This window comes from Mesoplodon bidens (assembly GCF_964165515.1).
Source record: "Mesoplodon bidens genome assembly, chromosome: 6".
Lineage (NCBI taxonomy): Eukaryota > Metazoa > Chordata > Mammalia > Artiodactyla > Ziphiidae > Mesoplodon > Mesoplodon bidens.
In genome coordinates, this window is record NC_138162.1 from 19,331,829 (window position 1) to 19,340,791 (window position 8,963).

The window sequence follows — 8,963 nt, forward strand, 5'->3', positions numbered from 1 at the left end:
ACAAATGGTGTGAACAGTAGGATCTAAAGTGTGTAAAACGGACCATCCGGAATCTAATGCCTTCTGGGTATTTGGAAGACCACCTGACCAGGCTTGACTCCATTGCAGTTAAGACTGACAAATAAGTCAACAACAGACAGCTTTTGTTTCCTGTCAGGAAAATGCTGTGAATTGGGCAAGCGCTCAGTCAAGGTGATCAGTCATTTGCTCAGAGAAGAGCTGCTGCCGTCGCCCGCATAAGCTCTTTCCCTGCTTCAGATACTCTCGGAGGGCTTTTAAGGCCCCACAGCATTGATGATAGACAGTGATGACTCTGAAAATGGTGAGAAGGACTTCTGAGCAGCAGCCACCTCCTCTCCTGACGTCAGGCACGACATTTCAACCCGCATTTACATTTGTCCGTCTTCGAAGGAGCACCTTGTTTGTTTTGAGAGAAGGACCACTGACTTGAAATATAAGCCCGTGAGGTTATGCTTCCAAAGGAAAAAGGGACCCTTAACTGCTATGCAAAAGAATGGAGCAAAATTTACATTGTTCTCAATTAGCAGGAGAGAAAAAGGAGTAGGGACTCAGGAAAGTTTGTCAGAGAAAGACTAGAAATGATTTAAACGAAGAAAAAAAGACCAAAAACAGCAGTGGTGGTACGGATGAGAGGGACTTGGGAGAACAAAAACGGCTAAGGGCAAGATGTAAGTAATTTGCTGAGCAGGGTGTTATGTCGACCCCTTCCTAGGTCTCCACTATGAAATATTCAGTAAAGTGTACATTTCTCTTTAACACTTTCTGTGAGTAGATTCTTTGGGAGGACCGGGCACTGGAAGAAGTGTTGAATTCATCCAGCCAAGTGGTACGTGGTAAAAACAGACAGGTTGTGAGGACCCGAAGCCACAGAATAAGGGGGCACCTGGCATTTATACCCTAACTCTGTAGGACAGATGAATCCTGCTTAAACCAACTCACGCGCTCTTGAAAAGACAGCTGCAACCTAAGCATGTGTCACCTAAGCAAGTTCTCTACCGTCTCATATTCTAACTTGAGAAAGTTTCCATTTTCGTTTTCCAGCAACCGTCCTCTGAGCAGAGGTACCTGACCGTCACCTCGTGAGGGGTTCTTAATCTCAGTCTCTGGCAAGCAATGCCCTGAAAGTCAACATGTGCAGACACAAGGGGGCACAGAATTTAAAGGAATCCAGCAGCACGACAGAAAAGTATAGGAGAATGATCATTAGTAACCCAAGGTAGGGATAACCCATAGGGAGAGGACAGCCTAGGAAGTTTAAAATGAAATTCTGTCACTCCCCAAGGGTTATATGCACCCTCTGGAAATGCTGTGAGCCAATGACACCATCTACACAAGTAAAACAAATCATTTTTCTAACTGGGAACCCAGGCTACCTGAAACATATGCCTCTTTGGTAAAAACTCATCTGGAGCTCACTGATTCTGCCCTCTCCCACCCCCAACACACACACACACACACACACACACGCACGCATGCACGCACGCACACACACACACACACACACGCACGCACGCACGCACGCACACACACACACACACAGTTTACTTGTAGAACTTGGACAAGAGGGTGATGGGTGAGTTGACGAAAAATAATGAGTGTAAATGTATTTCTGCCTTTGGGAAAATTCATAGGGCTTTCTCTATACTTGGTGACTTTCTTCACCCCGTTTCTCCATCACACACCACTGTCTCTCCTGTGACTTCCTTGTCCAGTTCCTTCTCAGAATCCCGCCATCACACAAAGGTTGGCTCAGAGGAGGGCCCAGCACCTCCAGGAGGGTTGATGTGAACACGCACTAAAGCAAGGAAGTGCTGAGGGAAACTGGGCAGCATTCACCCAACAAGGGAGGCTTCCAGAATCCCTGGAATACCACTGACTGTCCTGGGGGACAAAGCCCTTAAGTTAAGAGGATACAGAAGTCAGTCAGTGTCATCTCTGGAAAGATCCTGAGAGATCAGCTGAGCCAGTGTTTGAACGGAAGCCTAAAATGGGGCAGAGACTAAAATCCTCGCATGTGGCTGGCGCTTGAGCGGGGATTTGAGCCCAGACTCCTTACGCCATTATTCCCCACCAGGCCGCACTGGTCCCCACTGCAGCCTTCCTGTAACTCCTCAGGTCACATCTTTCCAGCCCTGCACTGCAGTAGGCCCCAACCTTCAGGGATTCTTCTGTTTCTCCCTGCACCTCTCAAAACAATCTGGGATCATCATTCTAATGTGAGACACAGGTGGTGTGTAGATCTTGGACATGGTCAAATCACAGAAAAATGTTAGGGTCCCACGATGTCAAAGTTCTCTCTCTCAGAAACTGAAGAAATATATGCTAAGGACAATATTTTGCAATAAAAATATTAAAAGCTTGTCTTAATTTGAGGTTACGCATATATGTGTGTATGTATATATATGTATAAATGTGTGTATAAGCATGTACATATATGTATATTATATATTCACATATGTGTACATGTGTGTATATGCTTTCCCCTAATAATTGTTGTGTAGGTCATCTGCTTAACCTGGGGTCCCAGGAAGAAACCTGATTCTTGCTCTGGGCATTGCGAAATTTATATACTCTTGTATTTATTTTTAATTATGAAAAGAACAGAAAGTAATATTTCTCCCATGCCTCACCAGTGTATTTAATAACTATCAATATTTTGCTATATTTGGTTCTGCTTCTTTTAAAAAATAAAATAATACAGATAGAGCTGAAGTCTCACCCCTCCAACCATTTCCCTATGCCCTCCCCAGAGGTAACAACTACCTGGGAGTTTTCATGTCCCCTTCATTTACATAATTTCATATTTCTTGTCCCATAAGAATATACAGTACAATTTTGTGTGTTTTTTAAATTTTCAATAAATATCATACTTTATATAACATTTGTGACTTGAAATTTTTCACATAACGTTAAGTTTCTGAGATTTTTCCAGGCTGACCCACGTAGATCTAGGTCACTCATTTAACTGCTATTTTACTATTTCATTGTTTGAATATACCAGAGTGTGCTCATTCTCCTATGGATAAGCATGTAGTTTGTCTCCCTCTTTTGCTGCAATAAGGATCTTCCTGTACAGCTCCCCCTCCTTTCTGCCATTTTTCAATACAGCAAAAATCCTCTTTGAAAATTAGAAATAGTACCCTAAAGCTACTGAGTTAGCCTTGACCAGTGAGGGTTTAGACCCCTCTGTGGTCACAGCTCATAAGCTGGAGGCTTGGAATCTAAAGAGCCCTTTCCATCTTTCCTAAGAACCTCTCTGCTCTGTACAAACATTCCACGTGAAGTCCCAAGTGCCAGTGTGGTGCCAGGCCCCGGGCCAGGTGCCAGCCTATGCTTCAGCACAGTGTGTGCCATGGCTCTTCCAGGCTGCTGCAAAATCAGCTCTGGTTAGCGTGTGCTTAAAACACGCCTTTCCAAAGCACTCTGGGGCTCCCCTGGATCCAGTTCTCTTTCCGGAGAATAAAAGAAAAATCCCAGACTGCAAGACGAATGAGCACAACCCCAGAAGGAAATTTCTCTCCCAAGACCAAACGTCCATGTTCCTTGGGCTCTGTTCCCTTTTCTCTTCAGACTCCACACTGTCTCCCTGGGTGACTTCATCAACGCCCTTGCTATCAAATGACATCTTCTTGCCAATGACTACATCGTCTCTGCCTTCAGTATGGTTCTTTTCCTAAAATCCAGCCCCATACATTGAGTAGCTATCGCACTCTACCCATTAGTCAATGTCTAGTACAGTGGCTTTCAAACTTATTTTTTTTTTACCATGACCCAGAGAAAGAAACACTTTAGTTCACAAATGATTGCATGTACGTGTGCACACACAAACGACAACAACACACACACCTAAGACAAGCATTTCATTAAGTAATACTTACCCTTACTATTTGTGACTAAGGAAAAAAATCTTGTTATGACCACCTGAATTGATTTTATGATGCTCTAATGAGTCACAACCCACAACTATTCAAGCTTGCCTTTCCCTGCTCCAGAGGTGGGGAAGCTAAAGATATACTTTCCTTACTCTCTTGCAGCTTGGGCTTTAGAATAGTTCTGTCTGAGATGGACAAGATTTAGGAATGTTTGTCCATTCACCCAGCAAGCACAGCTGTGGAGGCCTGTGGTGTTTCTGTAGCTGCATTTGCATAGCTTCCAGTGTTCAGATACTAGCTTAGTAGGTATGGCGAGCCTGGGTGTAGGGAGAGAAGCATCCATCCTGCTGACATGGTCTGTTGCAGATTCACATTGGTTCTAAAACTGGCAGCAGCAGTGGCTTCCTTACTGGGGTGGTTTCCTGTTGAAACAGCAGTGTTGTGGCTGTAGAGGGGGCAGCTTCCTGACTGCAAGACTGTTGAAGAAACAGCAGCGACCATAGTGGCTCAGTTCCTAGGAGCAGCTTAGAGGTTGCTCCTGAAAGCTCAACCTGGATTCTGTTTGCTCAGCCCTCTGACAATTCTGTAAGCCATTTAATACCCTGGGATACATGCCTTCCTGCTAAAAAGCTGGAGAGAAGTCTGCTCCCTGCAACGGATCCCTGATGGATACAATCTCAATATGTATAAAACTGACCTCATGATACACACCCCAGGCTTGTCACTATCCCCATGTTCCAAATCTCAAAGACTACCTGAGACTCTCATGATCCTTCTTTCCTGTCTCCCATCCAATCAACATCTGTCCAGTTTATCCAGTTCTCTGGTCCCAGCCACCATCATCTCACGTGCGCTATTCCCATCACCTCCTAATTCACATCCCTGTCTCCTGACTTACTCCTTACAAATCATATCTCCAGACAGAAGAACAACTTTCCCTTGTTCTTGGAATTGATAGTAATAATTATCATTTATCAAACTTTTACATCTTATGCATTTGTCATGTACTCACTCATTCAATCCTCAAATCAGCCCTATGAGGGAGGCATCATTACCACCACACTGCAGGCAACAATGACATTGAGACTCTGAGACACAGTGGCATGTAAACATCACACAGCCAGCGGTAGCAGAGCTGGGATTCAAGACCTGGTTTTTGAACATCCCATTTCAACATTCACGTTCCAATCACTATGAATCCAGCCTTCCTAAATTCCAAGCTCTCCAAACCAGCTCTATATCCATTTAGATCCTGCCTTTCTCTTCAGCTTCATGCGTTCATACCCACCTCCCACCTCCCATGCTCTATGCTCAGATGACATCGAACTTCTCCCAATTCCTCAAACCTTCTGTGTTCAGCCTTTTGCACATGTTGTTCCTTCTGCCTGGAATGCTCGTTTCACTCTCTTTTGCCTGGTTAACTCCTAACATTGTTCTGAGCTCCTCAACAAAGTCTTTCTGACTCTTCTGGCCTCACCTAATTTCCTGCTGTCTTCTCTCGCGCTTGCCCCATCCTTAAGTGCGTGACACTTTATTGTCCACCCCTGGTTCTCTCTATAGCTCCTCTCCAACGTCCAAAGTCCTCGACAGCAGGAACCTTATTCAGCACTGGGTCCTCTGTAGCCCAGCACAGTTCCTGATATAACAGAGAGCTATATTTCTTAACTATAGATAGCTCGATAGCTATATTTCTTAAATAAATAATCGAAAAAAAATCTCTTTAAACACGGGCCCCATTCTAGGGAAAAGATATCAAATAAGTCACCAAAATAATTTAAAAATTTTAAATCCTTACTAAATATGGAAATGTAAATTGAAAGTCACCTTTTCTCTTATGAATGTTTTTCAGCACTCAGGAGAGTAAGAATGTTGATTAAAGAGAGGTGAAATTTTCAGAAAAGAAAATCCACCTGTGCCATCAGAAATTTGGAAGGGAAAAAGACAAACGCTCACTTACTTTATTGAAGCTTTTCTATAAGCCAGGTATAATATTTGCTATATAATCTGTCTCTTACTATCCTTATAAGACAGCTATATGCTATTGGAATCATTTCACAGGAGGGGATACTCACCCTAGAGAGTTTAAATCAAATTTAACACCTTAGAACCAACTGAAGGACTTCTTAAAACCCTCATGCCCAGGCCACGTCTCAGACCAATCAAATTAGAATCTCTAGAGTTAGGACCCAGGCATTAGGATTGAGCTCCCAAAATTTAAGCTAAGTTTAAAAGTCAACGGTTTAAATCCATGCTATCCATATTGTGCCCTGGACCAGCAGCCTTAGCATCCCTAGATAGCTTATTCAAAAGGCAGACTCTCGGGCTTCCCTGATGGCGCAGTGGTTGAGGGTCCGCCTGCTGATGCAGGGGACACGGGTTCGTGCCCCGGTCTGGGAAGATCCCGCGTGCCGCGGAGCGGCTGGGCCCATGAGCCATGGCCGCTGAGCCTGCGCGTCCGGAGCCTGTGCTCCGCAACGGGAGAGCCACAACAGTGAGAGGCCCGCGTACCGCAAAAAAAAACAAAACAAAACAAAAAAAAAAACGCAGACTCTCACACTCACCCAGACCTACTAAAAAATATGCGTTTTAATAAGATCCAAAAGGAATTCATGGGCACTGAATGGTCTGAGCAACACTGGTTTCCATGACTTTCCCTGGAAAGTGGAGATTACTCTGAATCCATTATGCTTCCCTGTTTCCCTCAAGCTGATTTTGGAAAATGGATTTTCCATTCCCTTCTACTGCATATGCAGATGTGAGGGTTTGGACACTGCCAAAGGCATAGTTAAGTCACTATGATGGTATTCATTTGTAATTATCATCACGGAGTTTTTAAAATTTGCTTTTGGTCCAGCTCTCTCCCCTGGGAATCTTAGGCAAGAGCTGGGACAAAATTCTGGCCAATATGTCGAAAGCTCTGGATACAGTACAGAGAGGGGGATGTACTTTCCCTGTGGCCAAGGAACAGAGAAAACGAGTTTGGGGGCAGCAGGTGGGAAAGAACACTTTGGAAACCTGACTCTGAATCCTAGCTCAGGTAATTGTTAACATTAGGATTTTGATGCGTCACAAACACTCTTTAAACTTAAATTTCCTCAGCTGTGAAATGAGGCGCATAATCCTTCCCAAAGCTGTGGGAGAAGAAACACACAATAAGCTTGAAAAGTACACAAACGTGAGGTAATTTTATTATATTCCATATTCACAAAGGAGTTTGACCATGGGAAAAGGAACAGGGGGAAACGTTTGAGAGGAATGAAGTTCCTCAAATTCACCGAAGCCACGTCTCCCTTCTGTGGCCAGAAAAACTAGCCATTTGACAAACAAAGGTGTCCGTGAGACAAACACCTGGAGGTGCTTTTATACTGTAGGGAAAACTGTCCTGGATAAGCCAATGGAATACTTGGGAGATAGAGTGTTGACAGTCCCCTCCCTGTGTCTCCCTCATGGCTGCAGTGGACTATTGGTATTTTTTCCTACTTAGAACATCTAGAAGGCAAGACTCTTCCTCTGAATCCCCAGCACCTAGATCAGTGTCCGGCACGAAGTCAGCACTCGGAAAAAGTAGATTTCACCCACAGCGAGACAGAGAGTTAATGGGTGAGGATGTCAGTGCAGCTAGTTAGGAACATACTGAAAAGAAGTTTTATCCCTCCCACTACTGGAAGGCTCCAAGGGAAAACCAGCTGAAGTACGTCATCATTTCATCCCCTCTGCTAGGGGCACAGATGACATAACTGCCATGACCTTCTGACTTTGCCTTCTGCTCTCACAATCAGTTTCATTTTACCAGCTGGCCTCATGCACACAGCATCAGGCACAGAAGAAGACAAGGGAAGACAGGCCATCCGTCACGGAATTGACACAGCAGGATGAGGAAAATCAAGAAAATGCTTAAGGAGGCTTAATTCCTACTGCCAAAGTTACATTCTTACACTCGAATATATAGTCTTAATTGGATCTGATCTTCCCATGCTCCTCCTTCAATAACTATGGTGTGTTTATTTAAACAGCTTTATATTATATGAATATACATAATGGATAACACTTACTGAATGCTTCCTTACCAGGTTCCCAGGCATCATATTGAAGCCTTCAAATACTGTAGGCTATTGCATTCTCATACCACCTTATGAGAGATTGCCATTCCCATGTTACAGATGAGGAAACTGAGGCTTGAAGAAACGCATCAGCAAGTCCAAGTTTAAGCAGCTCAAGAGCCAGGATGTAAATGCCCAAAGTCTGACTCGAGAGCCACATCCCTAAGGACACTACACTGCTCTGTTGTGAAGCCACCTGACTTTGCACATGTGATTCCTTTGTCTACAAGGTCCTTGCCCTCCCTTTTCAGCTTGGTTAACTGACCTCATCCATAAAACCTCAACTCAAACATTATTTCTCAAGAACCATTACCAGGCTAAGTTAGGCATTCCACCTGGGCCTTGATAGCCTCACCTCCATTAAAACACTTATCACCTTATTTATACTACAATTGTATGATTATGTGTTTGCTTCCCTTGTTAGACTGCAGACTTCTTAATAAGACAGTGCTTAAACAGAGGACACTTCTCCTGCCAGTGTCTACAAAATAAAGTGATTCTTGCTTCTAAGTTATTTTGGCATGATACCCCACCATTCACACCCTACTCTGGACTCTGGAAGGGACACTGCTACCTTGAGGCCGGTCACTGTACATCACTTAGCCTTTACACTTCATTCTGGCTGTTCCTCCCCATGGTCACTGCCATTGCTAAGTGGAAAACCATGAACTTGAAGATACCAATCACTCTAGGCCTAACTCCACACAGCCAGGCAACATCTCACTTCCCACTACCATAATTACCCAGGCCTTTTCATGACTGAGAATCCTAACCCAACTCTTCCTGGCCCCAGAGAAAGAAAGAAGAGTGACCACCCCCAACCCAAAGTGCCAACTCATTTCCTGCCCAGAATTAAACACTTCCCAAAATGAATGACTATGTGAACATCCATTCCCTTCAGGGAAAAACCCCTCCCCACCTACCAGGTTGTCATCTTACCCTATGACCCCAACCTGACAATCACCTAACA